This window comes from Giraffa tippelskirchi, chromosome 6, assembly GCF_054371585.1.
Source record: "Giraffa tippelskirchi isolate mGirTip1 chromosome 6, T2T-mGirTip1v1.2.pri, whole genome shotgun sequence".
NCBI classification, from domain to species: Eukaryota; Metazoa; Chordata; class Mammalia; order Artiodactyla; family Giraffidae; genus Giraffa; species Giraffa tippelskirchi.
Window position 1 is genome coordinate 40,664,303 of NC_137280.1, and position 24,403 is coordinate 40,688,705.

Consider the following 24,403-nt stretch of genomic DNA (forward strand, 5'->3'; position numbering starts at 1 on the left):
AATTTGAAAGATGGTAACGATAACCCTATATGCGAGACAGAATAAGAGACACAGATGCATGGAACAATTTTAGTGACTTAGAATTCTTACCAACATTTTTCTGGCTTAAAAAAATTCAGTGGTTATCAGTTACAAGTACGTATTTGTATTGAAAACTATTTAGACATATTTCTTTGTGACTACATAAGCATGGCTTAAAAGTAAATTTCTTGGGAGTTCCCTGACAATCCAGTGGTCAGGACTTAGCACTTTCACTGCCATGGGCTTGGGTTCCATCCCTGGTCAGGGAATTAAGATCCTGCAAGCTGCACAGCTCGGCCAAAAAAAGAAAACTGTGTTAAAAAGGGAGGGCACATACACACGCCTATGACTGATTCATGTTGCTTCTATGGCAGAAACCAAAACAATATTGTGAAGCAATTATCCTCCAATTAAAAATAAATAAAATTTTAAAAATTGTCCTAAAAAGAGAAAGTGAATTTCTATAGTAGGATTAATTTCCAAGGATAAAAAGGAGAGAATATATAGTTTTTATTCAGGATGGTGTTGTTTTTTTTTTAATAGTTTCAAATGGAATGGTTTGTTACCAGTACCGGAACAATGGACTTGGATGAAATGCATACAGGGAAATTTTGCTTCACTGGATGGAATTTACTCTTCTTCAAAAGTCTCTGCTTCCCATCTTAAAAAAAGAAAATGGACTGATTGTTAAAATGAGAATGTGTATGAATGCAATTTAGTGACCTTTTCAGAAATCATTTTGAAGTGATTTCAAGGATTCTAAGATAAGGATTTGGGTTATTTCTATATTTAGTAGCCTATGGTTTTTAAAGATTTTGGCTCTTAGTTTAGGTCCTCAGGACTTATCATGATTAGTAGATAACTTGTTTCTTTAACTGAGAGCTTTTTTTAAAATTTTTATTTGTTTATTTGACTGTGTCAAGTCTTCATTGCAGCATTCAAACTCTTAGTTGTGGCATGTGGGATCTAGTTCCCTGACCAGGGGTTGAGCCCAGGCCCCCGGCATTGGGAGCACGGAGTCTTAGCCATTGGACCACCAGCGAAGTCCCAACTCAGAGCATTTATTATTAGATCACTGCTTCTGCATGCAAGAGAAAGAAATGGAGACCCACTGCAGTATTCTTGCCTGGAGAATCCTAGGGACGGCGGAGCCTGGTGAGCTGCCGTCTGTGGGGTCGCACAGAGTCGGACACGACTGAAGCGACTTAGCATAGCACATAGCATCTGCATGCAAGGAGCACCAAAATGTAACTGAGTTTTCTTTACCATCAGGGCATGTATCAGCTCTTGGCAACTGTAAATTCAGAATAGTTCTCTGTCATCCCAGAACTCTACCTCTGATTATCATTACAAGTGGCATTTGAGCCTTCAGAAACCTGCCTTGATTGAGTTTTCCATTTTATTTTGATTATAAAGCTTTCTTGTGAAGTAATTTTTGTTTTCTAGGCTTAATTCCGTTTAGCTAATATTTATGCAGTATTTGGGCAGGCCCTCGAAGGCTCATTAGGAAGACCTGATACACACACAGTATAATTAACCATTTATTTCAGAAAAACTGCCAAGTAAAGTTTTTAAAGCAACATTTTCTCCCTACTTTCATGAGATTCCAGTACAATAAGGGAAAAAAAGGACAAATAAGCAAACATATCTGGCCAACTACATGAATTTTAGAGATGTACAGACATAAACGAAGTAACCACAGCTGAGTTAGGGAGACAAAAGCTTCATTTAAGAAACAAACTGCAAACAGTATTTTGTGGAAGAGTGGGAAGTATGTTCAGGACGAGAGTAAAAAGAAACCAGAGTTCACAGTGACTAAGGAAGTTTGGCCGAAGGGATCCACTGACAGTGGGTGTGAAACATTGCCAGCCAGACTTGTTAATAGGATGTATTTTAAATAGATCAGGTTCTTGTAGCATGCTTATAATGGGTGACTTAAAATTTTTTTAATTTTCTTTATTTTTTGAAAATGTGATACAGGTTCACGATTCAAATGTTTCAAGTTACAAAATGGAACGGACTGACACTCCTGACTCCCACTAACCACTTCTCCTCCCTGAAGATAACCAGTGTTACTAGTACTTCATAAATTTTTTCTGATAATTTATACACACAGATATACATTTTATTCCCTTTGACACAGATGGTTACATACCACAAGTCCATAACTGCTTTCCAAAACCTTTTGGGTGCAGATGGGTTATAGAATTCAGAATTTATTGGATTTTAGAAAAGCAATATGGTCCATGGAGTATAAATGACATAACACCCCCAGGGGATCTGTGCAGCACTAAGCGATGAAAGAAATTAATTCTCCAGGGAAACTGAATATTCACATCAAAGTGGGATAAATAATAACCATAAATAGCCTCATGTTAGTTGCATTCAGGTGTTACTGTCAGATACCTTTCAACACTAAGCTTACAAAATTATGATTTTTATAGGTTTTTAGGTCTTGAAATAGCTTATATAGGATTATAACTGGAATCCCCACTACTCCATACTCTGTGTTTTTTTTAATTAGCAGTACGTATTGGAATTCTCCTTCTCAGTACAGAAAGAGCTTCCTCATCGTCTAAGCAATTAAAACTGCTAGTGTGCTAGATTTCTTGCAGAAAGCAATTTAAACACATATAGTGGTTTATGCACATACACGTTTGTATGTAGATAAACAAGTGTTGGTGATGAACAGAGAAGCCTGGCATGCTACAGTCCATCGGGTCACAAAGAGTCAGACACACCTGAGCTACTGAACTGAAACAAGATTCATATTTATTGGTGCAATTAAGAGTACAGTAAGTGAAGTGAAAGTTGCTCACTCATGTCCGACTCTTTGTGACCCCATGGACTATACTGTCCACAGAATTCTCCAGGCCAGAATACTGGAGTGGGTAGCTGTTCCTTTCTCCAGGGGATCTTCCCAACCCAGGGATCGAACCCAGGTCTCCCACATTGCAGGCAGATTCTTTACCAACTGAGCCATCAGGGAAGCCCAAGCACAGTAAGGTCCAGATCAAATTATTGACTTCCAAGTATGAGACTCTACACTTAAGCTGCTTTTAAAAAAATAATCGTTAGTAATAATACTAGTTTATGGGGGGGGGGAGGCAGTATAGCCAAGTAGAATCATAATATGCTATGCTACAACACATAAGCAGTTTAGCCAATAAAAGTGTTCATGTATAATCTGTTCAGTGTTGGATCGAGGGTGGTGGAAGGCCGTAAGAATTAGAATTTAATTGTTGGTGTTCCTTATGGGAATTCTTTGCCCAGTGAAGAGGTTCAGGTTTCTCTGTGATATCGTTACCATTGTTCTTGGTAGAAAGTTGCTGCCAGAAAAGGCAAGAGGCTGTTTAAATAATGGTGACACTTTTTGTAATTGGTGTGTCAGCACCAGGGACCGAGAGGAGGAGCACTGGGAATAGCATGCGCAGTTGTCACCGTGCACCGGTGTTTGGGCCCAGAAGTCTGACTAAATAAGGCAATGCCCCAGCGAGCCTTATCAGCGTTTGACCGGGATACGGGCTAGCAGCTGATACATGGTGCCCAGCCGTGCTCTGCAATTCCTTAGCGTCTTGGCAGATGAGCATCGATCCCAGACATCAAAAGCTCCTACCTGCCGTGCTCAGCGTTGTTGTACCTGCATTTGATTTCCTATAAAGCTTGAGTATGAGATGTTAAGTCCCTGGAGAGGAGAAAAGAGAGAGTTCAGGGTACTGTTCCAAAAATGTGTTATGCATGTAAGCATACTTATTTTTAGTGATGTGTCAGTGGAGAGTTTGTTTAGGAGTTCATTCACCACCCCTGGCTCCCTGCAGCTTTTTCCCCACCACCCCAGCGCCTCCCCACCCGGCCTGAGGTTGAGAGGCTGGCAGGCTCTCCGAGGCTGGGGTTCCAGGGAAGGAGAGGTACCATTACTGCCACCCTTGGAGTCAATGGGTGCAGGGGGAGGGGAAAGGAGGGACTTTTCAATCACATCTGATCTTGGGCTCACCTCTCTTTTCATTTCTTTGGTCTCTGTATTCTGCAGTATTTATACTCTACCAGTCTGTGTATTTATAAAAAGAAAACAGAGCATCTTGTGTCGGAATCAGTCCAAGGGTCCAATTCTAATGGCAGTAGATGCCATTTTCAATTTCTGTTAGTATTCAGGCCTGCAAACCGGGTCTAATCCAGGCTTGCTTGTGCAGAGTTGAGGGGTGACTGTGTACACATGAGTGCATTGGAGGTTCCCCAAACTACTGACGGGGTATTATACCACCAGGAAATAGAACTTCAAGACGACAGTGATGGCACAGAGGCGAAGCTGTGAGCTGGGGTCAGCACCCTCTGACTGTCTCCTCCTGTGTCGCCCCTCCTGCCCCGCCCCTTCCCCTCCGCCCATCCCTCCCTCTCCTCCTCTCTCCTTTGCTGAACCCCTTAGTGTAGAAGGTTGAAGGAATCACACTTCTCAGGTCCTGACTTTCTGAATGCAGGACCCCCCTTCTCTCCCCTCTTCCCCTTTGTCTGTTTACCCAGGCCCATCCCTTCCCCTCTAGAAATCCTCAGTAATAGATGTTTTCATCACACGTCATTGATTCTGTATAATGGGAAAAGTGTCGTCTTCAATTTTTTTTTTTTTTTGTAGTTTATATGAATGGCACCAAATCACAGCTTATTTTATTTGTGGTGGTGGTTTAGTCACTTGGTGGTATCTGACTCTTTGTGACCCATGGACTGTAGTCTACCAGGTCCTCTGTCCATGGCATTTCCCAGGCAAGAATACTAGAATGGGTTGCCATTTCCTTCTCCAGGGGATCTTCCCAACTCAGGGATCAAACCTGGGTCTCCTGCATTGCAGGCAGACTCTTTACCAACTGAGCCACCAGGGAAGCCCAAGTAGGTGGTGGTGGATTTTATTTGTAGTTATGCTTAATAGATTAGTAACATTCCTATATAACTCTTTTAGTTTTGTTTATATTTTTGCCCCTCGAGAATACTGTGTTAAGATTTATCCACTGGCCATATATACCCCTGGGCTATTGGTTTTCAGGGTTGCATGGTATTCCAGAGCTTCCTTGGTGGCTCAGAGAGTAAAGAGTTTACCTGCAATGCAGGAGACCGAGGCTCAATCCCTGGGTTGAGAAGATCCCCTGGAGGTGGGCACGGCAACACACTCAGTAGTCTTGCCTGGAGAATCCCATGGACAGAGGAGCCTGGCAGCTACAGTCCATGGGGTCACAAACAGTCGGACACGACTGAGTAACTAACACTTTGACTTTCATGGTATACCAGTCTCTGCCTACACCCCCTTTTGCTCACCAGTTGACTTACTTAGTGATGGACATTTAGCTTGCCTCAAACACCCCATATCACAAGCAGTGTTATCATGAACTAGCTTTTAAAAAGCCAAGATGCAGTTCAGTAAAGTGCCTTTCGTAAAATCTTGCAGTACCTATTTAAATTCAGACATATCCCTTCTAAAGTTCTTCATTTAAAATGTTTCTCTACAGTTTAGAGCACTGCCACAGCATGAGTATTCTTGACATCTCTATCCTAATAAAGACTCAGATGAAATCAAAACTTTCTGATTGGGGTGCATTCCGTCATTGGGCAGATAGCCACTGGGTCTTCTGTTTGAGAATAAGATATTCACATGTTTTCCCTGATCATAGTTTGGGTCTTTGGCAGGCAGAACTTGAACGAGGGTGGTAGATGGGTCAGAGGGACTGAACTTATTCACACTCTGTAATTGAAGGTCCTGCCAGGTGGGAAGAACACGTGCTTTGGAGTCAGGCAAAATCTTGACTCCACCTTGGGCAAGTTGTTTAACCTCTCTCAGCCTTGTTTTCTTCATCAGTAAAAATAGGAGTAATTATGGAGACCTCCCAGAGGAACATCAGGATTAAATGAGCTAACATATGAGATGGAATTTGTGTAACGCCTGACGCGTCGTGAGCCTTCTGTAAGTGGGAACTCCAGAACATCAGGAAAGTGTCCTCACCTCCACCTGGGTTAGGCAGCATCCCAAGTGTGTTTCTGAGGGTTTCTAAGAGCCAGCATGGTCATTTCTGTGTCACCTCTCCCTGTCTTCCAGCCCATCCTGAGATCAAGGATGGCAGTTGCAGAGAGGGCAGAGGCTGGCAGTGGGTAGCCCCAGAGGTTATGAGAAAAAGACAGGGTGTAGGAGGGGGAATCCAACTGTATTTAAGGAGATTTATCCCACAACATAAGATCATCGAAGGAGGAATGTGAGGGGATAATTGTGGACTGAGTGAAGTCAGCCTTGGGGTCGGTCCCACTGGCCACACAGGATAGATAGGAGCCGATCTGGCGTGGGGAGCCGGGCCTGTGCACTTGGATTCTGGTGATCAACAGAACACTGAACGCCTTTGATAAAGTCTCATGAAAACAGAATGTTCTTATCAAACTTAAGTGAGAAACTTGTCCACAAACACTTGCTTCCAAAGAAGGATGGGGCTGTTTCAGTGTGTTGGGTCCTTGGGTTGGGTCTGTTTGCTTGAAATAATTGGGTAAACAGATGTGTCCACTTAGTATTTTCGTCTCTCTTCACCAGATTGGCTCACTGGTGGATCAGAAGGGGTTTTGCTCCTACTATATTAAGGCAAGCCTTACATGCCCAAGTGACCACTGGTCACATTCTGATCCTGGGAGGACAGTGGTAGCAGAATTGGTTTGGAGATGCCATTTGATTCCCTGTTTTTTGTTTGTAGCTCACAGAATTGTTGAGAATCTTTTTATCTGAATGGTCAACTTAGTGAAAGTTCAACTTAGTGAAAGATCATTTTATCAGGGTTATGTGTGACTTAAATACAAAAACCAGTATAATATGTCAACAGTTATCACAAGTTGGCAGATTCCCCCCACACACATTTTCCTTCCTTAATGTGGAAGAAAGAGTACAGGCTCTTTCGTGAAACTTACCCAGTTCTGCTTCTTCTGTGTTCTGTCTATTTGAACAGACCACCACCTTTCAGAGCATGATTCCTTATACATAATAGAATAATAACCTTGAAGGGTTGTAGAGAGAGTCTAGTAATTTTGTTCGTAAAGTGTTTCACAGAGCTCCTAGAATATGGATGTTTAGTAGTTTCAGGGTAGTATTGTACATTTATTGTCATTTGTGTGTGTGTGTGAGTGTCTTGTCACCTTAACTGCTCTAGGCCTAAGCTTTCTGATCTGCACAGAGCATTTGGTTAGAACTGGATGATCTCCGAGGTCTTTCTTAGTTTCCAGATTTTGTGACATAAGTTGATCTTATGATTAATAATTCCAGGTTAATTAAAAGATTATAGAATGTTTGAAGACTGTGTCTAGCATTAGAGATGCACTTACAAAAATAATCAGCCATCAATCCTGGAGGATGATTGGGCTTTATGATCATGTGTATAAACCTTTGTTGTCAAGCTTTTTGATCTTTGTGATTGTAAAACACATACAACTTCATTTGTCACTGTGCACTGATGATTTGACTGCTGTGTACAGGCCATTACTTAAGGTGCTTTATTTGTTCAAGTTATAGGGAAGTTTTAGTTAGAAGGTATACTCACCTGTCTTACTTAAATCTGATACATCTAACTTTCTTTACCAAAGAAAAATTAGCAGCAGGTTTAGTAGCAAGACTGTTATCACTCTTAAGAAAAATTAAAAAGCAATAAAGAGAGGCCTAGATTTTACTTATATATAATAAGGGAATTTCTCTAGAAACAAAAGTATAGCTTCCACAGTTACTGAATATTCAGGTAGAAGGGAACTTTAGAACTTTCTACTTTCCCAGGGGTCTTTAGCTTATAGTTTCAGACCTGGGAGTTCTCAGGTTTTATGGAAGGGCTGTCAGTAGGAGGCAGGGGAAAGCTGAGGAGATGGAGATAGGTCCTTGCAAGCCAGAACATAGGCGTGTTTGTCTGATTTCATATGGTTGGGGAAAAGTATGCCAAATTTTGATGTAAGAATGAATTACAATTCTCATTCTAACTCCTTTGTTTTATAGATGAAAAAACAGCTCCAGCCCACCATGTCAGGAGCACAGAAGGGACAGATTTTGTGAAATATATTGATATCATGATTAATAATTCCAGGTTTAATTAGAAGATGTTTGGGCATTATGATCATATTTATAAACCATTAGCCTTGCTCTGTGAGGACTGGTGGCTCAGAAGGTAAAGAATCCGCCTGCCAGTGCAGGAGACACAGGAGACGTGGGCTCAGTCCCTGGATGGAGAAGATCCCCTGGAGAAGGAAATGGCAATCCACTCCAGTATTCTTGACTGGAGAAGTCCATGGGCGGAGAATTCCTGGCGTGCTACGGTCCATGGGGTGGAAAAGAGTCGGACACGACTTAGCGACTAACACTTTCACTTCAGAGGACTGAACACGTTTGGCTGCTTCTGAGGACGTGAAAACCACTAGAGTCTCAGGTGTCATCTTCTCCTCCCCCGTGTACCTCTCAATTATCTCCAGACCTTAAGCCTCATGTCAGGTAGAAACTATTGTTGACACAGTTTAGAGCAACTCTAGAAACCCAATCCATGTTGGGAAAGTGGACTAAGCAGATAAGCAGACCTATGGCACAGAGCACAGGCCATGCCAGCTCTTGATTCCTCAAGGAAAAGTAGACCTTTGTGACCCTTGACAAGAAAAGTCATTGGGCTGGCCAGATGCTGGATCAGGAATAGGGATGTATACTCTCCACATTCACCTGCAGATGTTTCCAGAGTAGAAAGAGTGGCCCCATGGGCTCTGATAGCTTCTAACTGGTAACAATGCTGTGTGTGTGTGTGTCCTTAAGTTTTCATATCTCATTATACTCCCACAACAAACATGTTGCCAACCACTTCCGTTTCTCCAGGACTTTTAAGTAAGCTGCCCAGCATTGCACAGGTGGGACAAGGACACAAATACAGGTCTTCTGACCAGAACCCCCAGCCCCCCTGCTTCACCTGGGTAGCTATAGTCACTGTCAACCCTCACGAAGGTCACAGGTGCAGTAATTTGGCACAGTATGCTACCTAATGCTTTGGTCACAGTTTTCTGGTTACATTTCATGAAAGTGAAAGTGTTATATATATTGCTTCCTGTTTTATAGAAAAGGAGAAAACAAATTTGTATTTCTATTTTCTTGTATATCTTTAAAAATAACTGCGGAAAAATCTTTTTTAAAAACACTAACACTGGTTAGCTCTGCTGGATTAATATCAGGGTGAGTAAGGAATAAGAGAAGAGGGAGACTTCCCTAGTTTTATTACTTTTATTAGATTTTATTGATCTATTTGAATATGTTGTTTATTTAGAAATTTAATATCTCTTTAAATTATTCAGTTAACTAAATGCATAGATATTATCTACAGTGGTATTGAGTATTCTGTGCCCAGCTTTATCTACATCTTCTGTTTTTAGCACTTTACATGTATCATCTGTAGTCCTCATAATAACTCTGCAAGATTGGTTCTACCACTTTTCTGGGTTTATATAAGAAGAAACAGAGATGTCCCAAGGGTGTAGGTAACTTGCCCTGGATTCCAGGCTGGCAAGCAGTGAGAGCTGATTCATATCCATGCAGTCTGATTGGAGAACCCATGCTCGTAACCACTATAGGAAGGGCTTAGACAAACAGCAACAAACTCAACTTTGAGGGTGTTCCAGTGTGATGTAAGAGATATTTTTAGTTTGGCACTTTCGGAGTCTGTGAATCCTAAATGATACGTCTACATTTATAGAGCAAGTCCAGGGAGACCGTGCAGTTTCCATTATGCTCATTTAATCCAAGAATTACATTTATGCTGTGGTTGTAACAATATGCTGTCGATGGAGGTCTCAGGCTTTAAGTGCCAACAGATTGTCACAAATACTGAGACACCTAAGGACACATCAAGGGTGGTAGGTGGGGAGGGAGACAGCAGAGACCAGGATGGGTGACAAGGTGGCCTCATGGTGGTCCAGCAGGCAGAGAGCTTCATATGCCACCAGTGTGGGGTGAGGTGCCCACTTTGAGGGTTTTAGGGTGTGTCACCCATTGAAATCCCAGGGAAAGACAGCAACATCTCAGCGTCTTACCAGGGAGATGTTGTTAGGAAAAAAAAAAAAAATTCGCTTACCTTGGAGCAAAATCACAGGGAAAGCTAGTGCAGCTAATAATCACTTGTTGCTTGACAGTGTCAATTCTTCATTTATTTAAGCCAAGAGTTGTTTATCACTAAAAGGTTATTATATACACGAATCCACTCATGTAGAAGAGAAATGTATATGTTAATTTAATCATAATTGGGAGAGAACGTTCATCTTTTAGTAATTCAGATGATGAGAAAAAACCCAGTGTTCAGGGAGAGAATGAAAAGAAAGACCATCATAGAAAAAGTCTACGGCTCAATTAAAATGGGGTTGGGGGAGTACAGTTCTTGCCTTCAATGCAAATTGCTTCCCACTACTCACTAGCTAGTAGTCCCCTGGGGCTTGCAGGAGCTATTGCACAGGAAGTTCTTGGAACAGATAATGCAGGTTGAACCTGGAGTATAAAAAATCACTCAGTAAAGGTCAACAGTAATCATCACCCTTATCATATGGATACTGGTTGGCTTAACTTGCTAGGCTAAGTCACTCAGTCGTGTCCGACTCTTTGCGACCCCCTGGACTGTGTAGCCCACCAGGCTCCTCTGTCCATGGGATTCTCCAGGCAAGAATGCCGCCGTGGGTTGCCATGCCCTCCTCCAGGGGATCTTCCCAACCCAGAGACTGAACCCAGGCCTCCCGCATTGCAGGTGAATTCTTTACCATCTGAGCCAGCAGGGAAACCTGTAAGTTAGGGGGGCTTAACTTAATACAGTATATATCTCCCAGATGTTTATATTTTGCCAGTGGTTATATTGTGTAGCTTATGAGTCATTGAATCAATTAAGAGGAGCCTACATTTTGTATGTTGTCCCATCAGATTGTGTAATGACCCAAGGCAGAGGCTGGCTTCCAGGCCACAGAGGGCAGAGTTCACAGGTCACCACCCTGTTCACACCTTCCCAGCCTCAAGTGTTTCACCACCGTCACCCAGGTGGTGTAAAGCTTGCCCATCGCTGGTGTACCCTTCTGGGATGTGTCCCGTTCATTCAACCGCTTTTTCTCCAAACGCGAACGTTGGCCTGTGACTCCCCTTTTTTTTCAGCTCACAAACCTGTGGTTTTGTCTGCTAATGTTCATTCCTTTCACAGGCTCCTTAAGAAATGTGGTAGAATTTCCCTCAACTTTACTCTCTTTACTCTCTTGTTCCTAGAAATAATGTATCCATATTGTAATCTTCCCAACCCAGAGATCAAGTCACACCTCCTGTATCACAGGCATATTCTTTACTGCTGAGCCAACCAGGGAAGCATGAACAGAGGAGCCTGGAGGGCTTGTAGATCATGGGATCCCAAAAGAATCAGACACAACTGAGCAACTGAACCACCACTACCGGTGTAATCTTAGAGTATATAAGATAAATGTGTGTGTTTTAGTTGGTAATAATCAGAGAAGCACACAATATAAAAAAGTTATTAAAATAACTAATTAATATTTAGAAAGTTACTAAAAAGAGGTCTTCAGAAGTGCTAATAATCATTTACACTATTTCTTTAACGCCAGATTGGTCTCTCCTGCCTCAATTCTGACCTAAGAAGGTATCTCATCAAGAGCTTTTTTGCTTCCCTCTGTTCTCAGAGCAGGAAGAGCTGGTTATGTGAAGAAAGTCCTAATGACTATAAGAGCCATCAAATTAAAGGCTTTGAGGGTCCTTTAGGGACATTATGCTCCCATTATCTGTTGTGATGTAGCCAAAATTATACTCCCCTTGGCAGCGTTTCCATGGCAGGTCCTTGATCCTGACTCATAAATGCATGATTTATTCTGAGTAGTTGTGTGTAGTTGTGGTGAAGAGTCCCTCACATTTTTTTTCCATTGTTTTATTGCCTTTTAGAATGAGTTTGAACAGTATTTTAGGAAAAGGGAAAAAGTAAGAAGATATTAGGTTATTTTATTACCTGAAAGAATACCAGGGAGCCTGGGGGAATTCATTTGAGAAAGAAAATAGCATTTTGTCTATTGTAATTGGAAAGTAGCTCTTCAGAAGCTTAGAGTGTTCAGGGTAATATGGGATTTATTTTGAGTTGTGTTTCCATGATATTCAGAGCATAATGGTATTCAGTAACACTTGTGTGCCTTCTAGTAAAAACAAGCATCTCTTGTTTTGATCCGTTTTCTTCTTCTCTGTTTTGCTACTGTGTAGATAAATTTGAAAGCTTGTAGCCCTGACTACGTGTAACCAAATAGTCTACCAGAGGGCCCCTCCTTTGTTAGGGACATTTAAAAATGGTTTCATATTAATTCACAAGTCTGTGTGGGTGAATGCTTTTTTAACATGACATTTCTAAGACGGTTTTCTTGCTTATTCCAGAAAAGAGAGGCCAAGTCTGTTATTTACTACCTGCTTGGATAGTCAAGTTTGTTCAGCAAAAAATCCAGTAGAATCTCAGCTGACCACAGGTGAAGTCTAATGGCTCAAGTGGTTAAAGTAAACATCTCAAAAGTAAATAGGCAGAAATTCTGATTTCTGTACTTGAGCTCCCTAGACCATCTAGATGAAGAGGCTCTTTTAACTAGTCTGTATTTTAATTCCACTGTCAGCAAAATGAGTATGTTTGTACAGCATTGGTACATTAAGGTCTCAAGGCAGACGTCCTAGACTTGTAAAATATTCCCTTAAAAGTTAACTGTCTTCAGAGTCTTCACAGTAGATTCTGGCTTTCGGGTAGTTTTTGAGCTGTAAAAGTTTACAGAACCTCAAGAGCAGTTCTCTAGAAAGGTTTTACATTTTACTTAATTTTCAATGATTTTAAGGGGGCTTTTCTGGCTTGTTCTTCTCTGAAGCAAGAGCTTGACACCAGTAAAGGACATACGCCTTCTGTCTAGCGCAGAAGTCCATAGACAGTTGGCAGAGGATGGGAACAGAGCCAGTCAGGAGGGACAGGTTAGAACCAAGTGTTTCTTAGAATGTCCACTGGGCTTCCCTAAAAGCTCAGAAACCTGAGAAAGCTGGCTTTTTATGGGCACGCAGTTTCCCTTAAGGCTCTTTGAGTAGATCCATTTTGTTTTATAAAAATTCATATCTACAGTTTGGCCTTTGAGAAATCATTCTGCAGATATTCCAGGAGCATGCAGGCAGGAGCTGGAGGGCTCTTTCCTTTTTCTTTCATTATTGTTCATGTGTCTCAATTAGGAGTTTTGGGTGACTGCTCCTTGGGTCCTGGCCAACTCTACTCCCTTCCCCCAGAAGTCCCCCCGCACCCCCGACCTGCACCTTTCTGGTGGTAAACACCTGGGACGCTGGGGGCGGGAGGGAAGCCAGTGTGTGGGACACAGACTCATGCAGCTAGTTCGGAGCCAAAGCACAGTTGGATTATGTCAAGAAGGGAAAAGCTGCCACGTGAATTTGCCATGTTTCTGCACAGAGCAGGCCAATTTAAATATAGCCTACTACCACAGCTTGTCCAAAATTAAAATAGCCCAGATCAAGTGGCAAATGGCAGGGCGCGGGGCTGTCTGCCAGGAGATGGCTAAGGGACGGAAAAATGGGCTTTTGAGACGGATTGTGCGGGCTCAGATAACAGCAGACAGGACACCCTGGGATCCTACTTCAAAACTTCAATTTCAGGTCAACGTAAATGTGCAGAGTCCAAAAGAAAGGGCTGATGAAAACACTCAGCAGCTTAGAAGGCTGTTGCAAATGTGCTATATTATTTCAGAATTAAAATCTGATCCCTGAATTCCCCTATAAGCGACATCTTACCGAAAGTCAAGGACAATACGATTGCAGCTAGGCTTTCCAGGCATAGATGTTTTTAGCCCATGAATTGAATTACATAATAACTGTATAATAAAGCCTTATTTGAGCCTGGTGCTGCACATAATGAAATTATAACTTGAAAATATGACGAACAGCCCTGCCTTTACTGGTTTACCAGAACAGTGATAGTGGTCAGTACAAGAGTTTTAGCTAATATTTTGGTTCAGTTATTCACTCCTGAAATTTTTTGTTTGGTTGGTTGATTTTTAGTCTGTCTTGATTCTACCTGTCATGTTCCCTGAGATTGAACAACACCAAAGACACATTTCATTATAGGAGAGTAAGTACAGTTAGATAGATACTTGCTTTGAGAACAAGCCAGAAAAGATGCTCAGCAGTGGTTAACGTTTGCTGGTGCAAATAGACATTCCATAGCCCATGCAATCAGTATGCACATAACTAAAATGTATGTATATTATATACTTGCATATATTTTTGTATTCTTCCCCCCGAAATTAACTGTCACATTAAACCTATCCAGCAGACGTTTAATACTACTTTTTTAGTGATTTTCGTCATCTGATAGCATCTAAATTTCAGACCTTGAGAACCATGGTTGATAAGCTGGTTTCTGAAATTATGCCAGCACTATGGAAGAAATATTTTAAAAATTAAATAGTAAGAAGTTATTTATCCTATTAAAATGTGTGACTGCGGTGACTTACTGTAGTGTCTCAGAGTTCAGGGAGTAACAGAGATCTTTCTCTCTCAGATGAGCATGTGAACCTTTTTAAAAATTTATTATTATTATTTTAATTGTGAAAATATGATAACACATTTACATGAGACTTGGAAAATACAGAACAAGGTTATATATAGTTCAACTATATATATTACAGTTTTTTAAGGTAGATAAGTTAAGATTTTTAGTTGGAGTTTAAATATCAAACTCTCAAAAACTAATAGAATGAACATACAGAGAAGTAGAAGTAGAAATCTGAAATTCAGCATAATTAAGATTTATACAGTTTTCACACAACAGCAGGATACAAATTCTACTCAAGTTCCCCTAGACTATAAACTAGGAGACCTTAGAACATATCCAGAGACATAAGACCAGGTGCAAAAATTTGATGGTCTAAAGGTATTGAAATCATAACAGAGTCTGTTCTCTGAGCAGGAGAACCTTTTTTATTTTGTCTGGCTGTACAGGCTCACCTATTTGAGCTGCTGCTCTTGTGACGTCTAAGAAAAACATTGCAGAGAAGTTTCCTATTTACAATTAACTGTTGCCAACAGTGATCACCTGCCAGAGAGAAATGAAGGGGGGAAAAAAGCTTTCATTTCACCACCAGAGTTACAGAAGGGTCAGAGCAGGATGGTGACATGGACAATATAATAAGTAGGAGAAGAAAAATGAACAGTGAATTTAGAGTTAAGTAGACTTGGGGGTGTTGCCTGGAATAGCAAATAATTTGAAGGCATTTCTGGACATTTGTAGATCATTGAGTACATTGAGGTTTTGTTTGCCATAGCAGACATTAGGAGCTGATCATGAAATGAGAATTTGGACAGCCTTGAAAGAAGACAGGCCAGGAGCGGTTATTTTAGAGAGCACAAATTCACACGTGATCTGAAACCCGGAGACATGTCAGTAGGAAGACATGGGACAGCAGGACATGAGTGTTGTCAGTAAAAGCTCCCAGGAGCAGAGTCGTAGAGCAGCAAGTCACTCACCAGCTTCAAGCTTCCTTCTCTTGCATGGAAAGAGGCTAATCCTTACCTCTCCTCCTTACTCTGGAACAGATGACACTTCCCAGACATTTCAGTTCTTCGCTGGAAGAAACTGGAGGGCAGAGGCATCCCCACATCCTTCTAAGGAATGGAGACCTCTTTGAGATGGGCTTGCTCTTGACTTGATGCTTGGCTCTCATTAGCCTCTCCTTGCCTTGATGTCCTGTACGTTTTCAGGGTAACTAGTCAACCCAAAGGGACTGCATATGAAGCTGTAAAGAGGGGTTTTTTTTCCTGCCCCATCTCATTCATGTCAGAGCAGAGTGAAGAATGTGTCCATTACAGTGTCCACTGTGTCCATTACAGTCCATTGAGGTCCAGAATTATAAACGTACTTTACAGGTTTCCACCAGCGTCCTCCAGAGTCTCTCAAGGCTCCAAGGTTCTCGGCCTCAAGTACGAGTGGATTTCTCATGCTTCTTCTCCCGAGCACTTGTAAGACAGGGGCACATCCTTCAGTCATCAATTCTGTTGTCATTCTAAGTAGATTCTGTGATTCTACTGAAACTACTGAAAGGGAAAAAAGAACTGTCTGCAGTCCTCCTGCCACTGCCTGACACTTAGCACATTCAGGAAACCTGACCTGGAAAGTGTAGCCCATGCTGGGAGGCAAACCTGGACCTTCAGCAACTGTCAGAGCCGAGAAGCAGTGGGGAAGGCCCAGGACCTTCATGCTGACACTGGGCCACTCTCAGCCAGGGGGCGGGCAGACTTTAGGGTTTGGTGGGTAATTCTTCCTATCCCTCCTGAGTTCAGTCTGCTTTTTCCTTTACAAGATGACAGTAGACTTTGAATTCTTGGGCCTCAGAGAAAACCCCTTCCTAAGTGCCAAGTGAAGTGAAAGTTGCTCAGTCATGTCTGACTCTTTGTGACCCCATGGACCGTAGCCCACCAGGCTCCTCTGTCCATGGAATTCTCCAGGCAAGAATACTGGAGCAGGTAGCCCTTCCCTTCTCCAAGAGATCTTCCTAAACCCAAGGATCGAACCTGGATCCCCCACATTGCAGGCAGATTCTTTACTATCTGAGCCACCAGGGACGGAGAAGGCAATGACATCCCACTCCAGTACTCTTGCCTGGAAAATCCCATGGATGGAGGAGCCTGGTAGGCTATAGTCCATGGGGTCGCTAAGAGTCGGACACAACTGAGCAACTTCACTTTAACTTTTCCCTTTCATGCACTGGAGAAGGAAATGGCAACCCACTCCAGTATTCTTGCCTGGAGAATCCTAGGGACGGCAGAGCCTGGTGGGCTGCTGTCTATAGGGTCGCACAGAGTCAGACACGACTGAAGTGACTTAGCAGCAGCAGCCACCAGGGAAGCCCCAAACAGAGCTCAGAGCCTAAACTTTCTGCCTTGTTCTTAGCATGTGCAGTGTGCTCTCTGCTTGGAATTCTTCTTAACATTCTGGAGACTCAGTCTGAATTTCAGACTGGTGAGGGGTACTTCCGTTGGAATCAGTGCATCTGTCACTAAGGAATGGATCCAGGAAGGCAACCCCACATTCCCCAGTGACTGCAGAGGTTCATCCATCCCACCGACCTGCATGGCATTGCCTCCCAGGCCCTGCAGTCCATTAATTCCACTATGAAGAAAAGTAGAGGTTAAAAGTTCATCAGAAAGTGTCTAGAGCAGAAACTCAAGCCAACAGCAGGCTCTTGGTCAAGAATAATCCAAGTATTATAAGCCCCACAAGGATATTTTATTGAGGCAACTCATTGACAGTCTATCAAGAATGAAGGAAAAGATTCCTATTATTTGAGCCAGAATTTAGCAAGACCCTTTTACTTAATTTGAATTCTGCTTTGCATTTCCACCACCGTCTCTAATGAAGGAGAAGCACGCAGGTTTTTTTGTCTCAACATACATGTGTTCATCTTCAAAACCGCCTTTGCCCCGCCCCACCCCACCCCACCCCAGTCCAAATTATACCAAGTGTTATTTAAAGGTACTGAGCAGAAAAACAACCATCCTGGTTTATATATTTGTTTCAGCCACCATTTTTCTCAGTGTCCTGGGGTAAGTAAGCTATTATCCATTGAGTATGGGATGAAAGTTTTCTGTTCTTGGTTTAACACAGCCAAATGCTTAAAAACAGATAAAATCACATTTTTTTTTAAGATTCCCACAAGGAAAAAGAAGAAAACTTTTTAAGAATTCAGGAGGAGCTAGATGATCTTCTGATATTTCCTTTTAAACTTGGAGGCGTTAATTACTAATTTGGTGGTTTGAGGAAGGCAACTATGAGTTAGATGAATCTGCAGTATTTTTAACACCACCTAAAATGTTCCTGCTGAAGAATAGCGTTGATGAAAACCAATTTTTTCCCCTAGTCTTTAGTAAGATGTTTTCTAAGCTGCATTTCACTTGAAAGTCAGCCAAAACTGGTTTAAAAAATATATAGGAGAAGAAAGCGCCTCATCTGCATTTTTCAGTACAAGTTAAAAATCTATTGATATTAAAGATAATAAAGAAATAAGGAGGGCAGTAGACTCAATAAAGAGAAAGCATGTCTATAAGAACTGTGGGTATGAAGGAATATTTATAGCAGAAAGGAAAGTTTATAACTTGAAGACGAAATAGATCATGGACATTTGCTACAACAAGATCTGTAGACAGCAGTACAGAAATCTCTCTTCACAGCATAGCTACCCAGCTTTGCCCTAAACCTTTGGAGACCTGGCCTCTGCTCGTTCATCCCACTGGATCGCTGTGTGACTTTGAGTTTGTTGCTTGGTCTCTCTGAGTTTTAAATTCCTACAGAAGGGAGAGTCATTATCTGACCACAGGGGAAGGACTTCGTGGGCTCTCCGAGGCCCTTCCAGTTCTAATTGTGGTCTTTAATCTGTCTGGCAAAGCAGAACTGTCAAGAGTCATCTCCTCAAAACTAGAAGGTTAATGTAAGTCAAGTAAATCCTTTGTGCTCATTACATTAGTGTCCCCAATATCTGTTGCAACAAAAGACTGAAAATTTGAAGTGAAAGCAGTCAAGAACTTTTTTTTTTTTTAATTTTATTGAAGTATAGTCGACTTACAGTGTTGTGTTAGTTTCATGTGTGCAGCACAGTGAATCAGTTACACATATAGCCACTCTTTTTGAGATTCTTTTCCCATATTGGCCATTACAGGGTATCATATAGAGTTCCCCATGGCTTCCCAGGTGGCTCAGTGGTAAAGAATCCACCTGCCAAGGCAGGAGACATGGGTTTGGTCCCTGGGTTGGGAAGATCCCTAGAGGAAAATATGGAAACCCTCTCCAATAGACAGAAGAGCCTGGCGGGCTGCAGTGCATGGGGTCACAAAGAGGCAGACACGACTTAGTGACTGAAAACACATTTGTTATATACAGCAAGTTCTTATTGGTTATTGTTCTGTACATAGTACTGTGTGTATCCATCCTAGTCGTCCAGTTTATCCCTTCCCCCACCTTACTCCGGTAACCCTCCACTTGTTGTCTACATCTGTAACTCTGTTTGTTTTGTAGATAAGTTCGTTTGTATCTTTTTTAAAACGGAATATGGACTGCGTCCTTGTCACCAATTAGGTGTGAAATCAGTGGAGTTGCTGAATTACATTTCCTACAAAGAAAAGTTCCTACAAGGAAACATTCCTACTAGGAAAGGTTAAGTGAGTTAAACTGGTTTGCTGAGAGAATAACTATACTCCTATTACTTTGTCATTCCTCAAAAAGCAGTGGTAGCCTAAACCCAACAACTTCCAAACGCATATTTTGAATATGATAGAACTTCAGATGCAGAATGGTTTGCGGAGCCAGTCCCAACAAGTTCATATTCAGCGTTCCATGCCCAACAGAGTAGCCGATGCCTTTAGTGGTCACCAGGTCAAAGTGTAACTGGTTGATTTGGGATCATTTGAGAGCCATTTTAGGTAATTTACAAAATGGATATCTTACTACCTAAGAGACTATGTTTCACTAGTTTGTGTCATTTTAAAGGCATGAATAATGTTTGCGTTTTTTTTCTTTTAGTGATTAAGTATTTATGAAATGGGATCATGTTAGCACCAGCAAGTGCACACCCAGTGGGCGTCTGCCCCATGAAGAGGAAATAGGTCTGCCCATGACCCTTCACTGGGGTCCATTAGTCACTCGGATGAACATTGCTAGCTGCCAGCATGTGTTTCGACCACTAGATAGTGTTACATTGCTCTAATTGTTAGTCATACTTTTAATCTGTCACCACAGTGACCATTGGTAAAGGACAGAAAGCATAACAACACTGACGTGGAAATACAAACAGCCTTGACCTGACAGTTCTCATCACTACCCACAGGGTCTGCTCAGATCCCGAAGGGTTTGAAGTTCTTTTTAGGCACACCCAGATGTTTCTATTACAACACTAAAAAGAAATGTGGTCATGATTATATCTGATTTCATTTTACCGAATATGCATCCATTTTGAAATAGTTTGACCCACCTTTTGTGACTAAAAGCCTGATAACCTGAACTAAAGATACACCTTTCAGTACATGCATGCCAAGTTACTTCAGTCATGTCCAACTCTCTGCGCTCCTAGGAGCCGTAGCCCATGAGTCTCCTCCGTCCCTGGGATTCTCCAGGCAAGAATACTGGAGTGGGTTGCTGTGCCCTTCTCCAGGGGATCGTCCCAACCCAGGAATCCAGCCTGTGTCTCTTACATCTACCTGCATTGGCAGACGGGTTCTTTATCACTAGTGTCACCTGGGAAGCCCACCCCTTTCAGTAGTAAGTGAGATTTAGTCAAAATAAGGCCATTTCTATGAAATCGGCCATAGGAAAGAAGCCTTATTTTAAGCAACTAAAAAGCACCTAAAACTGTAATAATGGTCTGCATTTATATGACTTGACAGTTTTCTGATTGCCTCACATTGGTCAGCGGTTCCTAACTTAACCCTCTGTATTTCATGTGGCCCAGAGTCTCCCACTGGCAGTGCACCCTTCCCCCCTTCCCAGAGCTCTGAGGTGGGTTCATCTCCATCCTCCTTGCTCAGGTCTCTGCCCTGCATCAAGGGCCCCCTTCATCCTTCTCTGCTTCTTCTAGAGAAGAGACCCCTGCCAGAAAGAGATGCAAAATCATGTCAGCCTAAAATCAGGTCCTCCCAGTCCTATGTCGCAATTCATTTTCCTTTCTTAGAACTTTTGTACAATGCTGATTCCAAATCTTCACCTCTTTAAGCACCCGGATTTTCCCTACCAGCCCTGCATTTCAGCCAGAGACTAATAGTGGCCATTTATCAACTAAATACCCTCTCTGCATTAGTCCTCAGTACTTCATAGCACTCAGTTCTGACCCTAGCAACTGTACAAGGTAATATCATCGCCAGGTAAGGAAAGTGAGGCGAAGGTGACACAGCTAGAACGTGATCAGTGGGTTTAAACCCAGGTCTGTCTGGTCTCCAAAGTCCACACTCTCTGTCTGTCTCAGGCTTGCTGTGCTGTGTGCTGTGCTCGGTCGCGTCCGACTCTTGGCCACCCCATACGCTCCCCTGCTAGGCTCCTCTGTCCATGGAATTTTCTAGGCAGGAATACTGGATCAGGTTGCAAGGTTAGGATCCTTTAAATAATTTTAAACACTGAATCAATCCATCATTTTTTTTTTCCTGTTTCTTTTATTTTTCTGCATCTAAGACACGACTCCAATAGTTGTCACTTTCTCAAAGCTTCTTCATTTTCTCCTGTTCTCTGAGCATCTTTCTTCCCACCTTCCAACAGGATCTGCTGTCATGGATACAAGTAAAGTGCCTTTTCCCGTAGCCCAGCTAATCCCCCTGGTTACTGTCCAAATTTCCTCCTTCCTTTCTGGGTCAGAAGTCACCAGCATGTGGCTCACACCTGCTTCCTCTACTTCCTCTCTTCCTTCCTCACCGACCCTCTTTGGACTGGTTTCTGCAGTGATCTTGTTAAAACTTTTTTTTGACCACACTGCTCAGCCTTTGGGATCTTGGTTCCCTGACCAGGGATCAAACCTGCCCCACTTGGAGTGGAAGCTCAGAGTCTTAACTGCTGGGGCACCCAGGATGTCCCCGGGCCTTCCTGTTAGAACTGCCATCTCGGAGATTCTCAACAATCCTCCCGTCACCTTTCTCCCGCACAGAGCAAGGTTGACAGACGACCCCTTTCTCAGACTCTAAACCATGCTGGTTCATTTCATCTGCCTCCAAATCAGCCAGCCAGTGCAGCTGCCTCAGACAAATTCAGATGTGGCTTGCTTCATTCCTAAGAGGAGCTCAGGTCTTACCCAAGAACAGGAGATTTGAAAGGTTCTGCTGGAAGTTCACCATGTCTCCATTCTTGGTTCTTTGCTTTTTTGACATACTCATTTGATGGACTCCTCCACCATCTGTGATCACCTGACCCACATTGCTGTTGCTCACCTTGACCCTTAACTTTGCATTGCAGCCCTTCATTTCCAACTTGAAATGCTTAGGTCGTGTAAAATCCTGCTTGAATGTATCCCCTTTCAAACTGTCCGTCCTTCTCACCTATATAACGTCTCTGTGTAGTAAAGCTGTTCATCTGCATACCAAGTTGGAAACCTTGGGGTTGTCTTTTAGTTTTCTCTCCTTCTTACCTATTTTATTTATTTTTTTAAGTATTTATATATGTATTTAGCTGTCTCAGGTCTTAGTTGCAACATGTGGGATCTGTCATTGCAGGCCATGGACTCTAGTTCCGGTGTGTGGGCTTGGTTGTTCTGTGGCATGTTGAACCTTAGTTCCCTGTGAAAGTGAAAGTGTCAGTCGGAAGTGTGTCCGACTCTTTGTGACCCTATAGACTGTAGCCCACCAGGCTCCTCTGTCCATAGGATTCTTTTTTTTTTTTTAATTTATTTATTTTAGTTGGAGACTAATTACTTTACAATATTGTAGTCGCTTTGCCATACATTGACATGAATGTCCATAGGATTCTCCAGGCAAGGATACTGGAGTGGGTTGCCACTTCCTTCTCCAAGGGATCTTCCCAACCCAGAGATCAAACCCAGGTCTCCAGCATTGCAGGCAGATTCTTTACCATCTGAGCCACCAGCGAATCCCAGGGATCAAACCCGAGTCCCCTGCAATCTGCATTGCAAGGCAGATTCTTAACCACTAGACCACCAGGGAAGTCCCTTTACCTATTTATTTATTCCACCAATAATTGAGGATTGCCTCTGTGCCAAGCCTTATGGTAAGAGCTAGCAAAACAAACATGGAGGCTGCCTGCATATTTCAAAGTTCTAACACTTCTTCCCTTAAAGATCCCTTGGCTCTTCCTTTTCTTAGCACCATTCCCCTTGCTTGACATAGCTTCCCCAGCTCGCCTCGGCCAGGATTAGTGAAGCAATGTCTCGTTTGATGACCCAACCTTTGGTCTTGTCTTCTCACTTCCTCTGGATACATAGAATGTTCTAGAAATACTTATTCATGGGTGATTTTTTTAGATTTTTTTTTCATTGCAAAATACATATAACATAAAATTTACCATCCTAACCATTTTTGCATGTACAGTTCAGCTGTGTTAAGTGCATTCACACTGCTATGCAGCCAATCTCCAGAACTTTTTCATTTTCCAGAACTAAACTCTATACCCTTTAAATAACAACTCCCCATTCTCCCTCCTCCAGCCTCTGGCAACCACCCTTCTACTTTGTGACTCTAGGAGATTGACTCTTCTAGGTTCTTCCTGGGAATGGAATCATACAAAGTTTGTCCTCTTGTGACTAGCTTATTTCATTTAGCATTAAGTTCCATGGAAGGTTCATCCATGATATAGCATGCCTCAGAAATTCCTTCCTTTTTAAGACTGACATTCTGACAACCCACTCCAGTATTCTTGCCAGGAGTATCCCATGGACATAGGAGCCTGGCAGGCTACAGTCCATGAGGTCGCAAAGAGTCAGACACGACTGAGTGACTAACACACATAGGCAACACACACACACACACACACACGCAACGTTCCATGTGGACTTCCCAGGTGGCTCAGTGGTAAAGAATCCACCTACCAGTGCAGGAGACTCGGGTTTGATCCCTGGGTTAGGAAGATCCCCTGGAGTAGGAAGTGGCAACCCTCTCCAATAATCTTGGCTGGAAAATTCCATAGACAGAGGATCCTGGCAGGCTGCAGTCCAGGGGGTCACACAGAGTTGGACAGGACTGAGCCCATATCCACTGCATTCCATGTACGATTAGGCTATGTTTCATTTATCCCTTCCTTCATAGATACACACTTGGGTTGTTTCTACCTTTTGGCTATTGTGAATAATGCCCATATGAATATGGGTGTACAGATATCTCTTTGAGACCCCGCTTTAAATTTTGGGGTGGTATATACCAAGGAGTTGAATTGGTGGATCGTGTGGCAATTGTATTTTTCATTGTGGGGGAACCACCATACTGTTTTCCACAGCAGTTGCACCATTTTGCATCCCTACCAGCAGTGCACCAGGTTTATAAGTTCTCTACTTCTTTGCCAATACTTGTTACCTTGAGTGGTTTTATTTTTTCAATAGTAGCCATCCTAGTGGGTATGAGGTAGTATCTCATTGTGGTTTTGATTTATATCTCCCTTAAGATTAGTGTCATTGAACACCTTTTCATGTGCTTACTGGCCATTTGTGTATCTTTGCAGAAATGTCTATTCAGGTCCTTTGCTCATTTTTTAATTGTTGTTCTTATTATATAAGTGGTAAGAGTTCTTTATATATTCTGGGTACTATCCAAGTATCAGATAAATGATGAGCAAATATTTTCTCTCATAAAAATGAAGTTTTAGTCTTATTTAGTGTAATGTGTTTGAACTGTAGA

General features: G+C 42.3%; 1 protein-coding gene and 1 long non-coding RNA gene across 7 annotated transcripts in view; both read left to right on the plus strand.

Moving 5' to 3' along the window:
• Positions 1-24,403, plus strand: part of JPH1 (junctophilin 1) — a 620,000-nt gene that overhangs the window by 566,711 nt on the left and 28,886 nt on the right. The gene's annotated exons all lie outside the window — the stretch shown is intronic.
• Positions 1,376-7,672, plus strand: LOC145510433 (uncharacterized). Of its 2 annotated transcripts, none has more exons than XR_014057011.1 (2): positions 1,376-3,098; positions 4,560-7,672. It is a non-coding gene; the product is annotated as an uncharacterized LOC145510433 (long non-coding RNA). The 2 variants fall into 2 exon arrangements; XR_014057010.1 differs by having other exon boundaries at positions 1,376-3,053.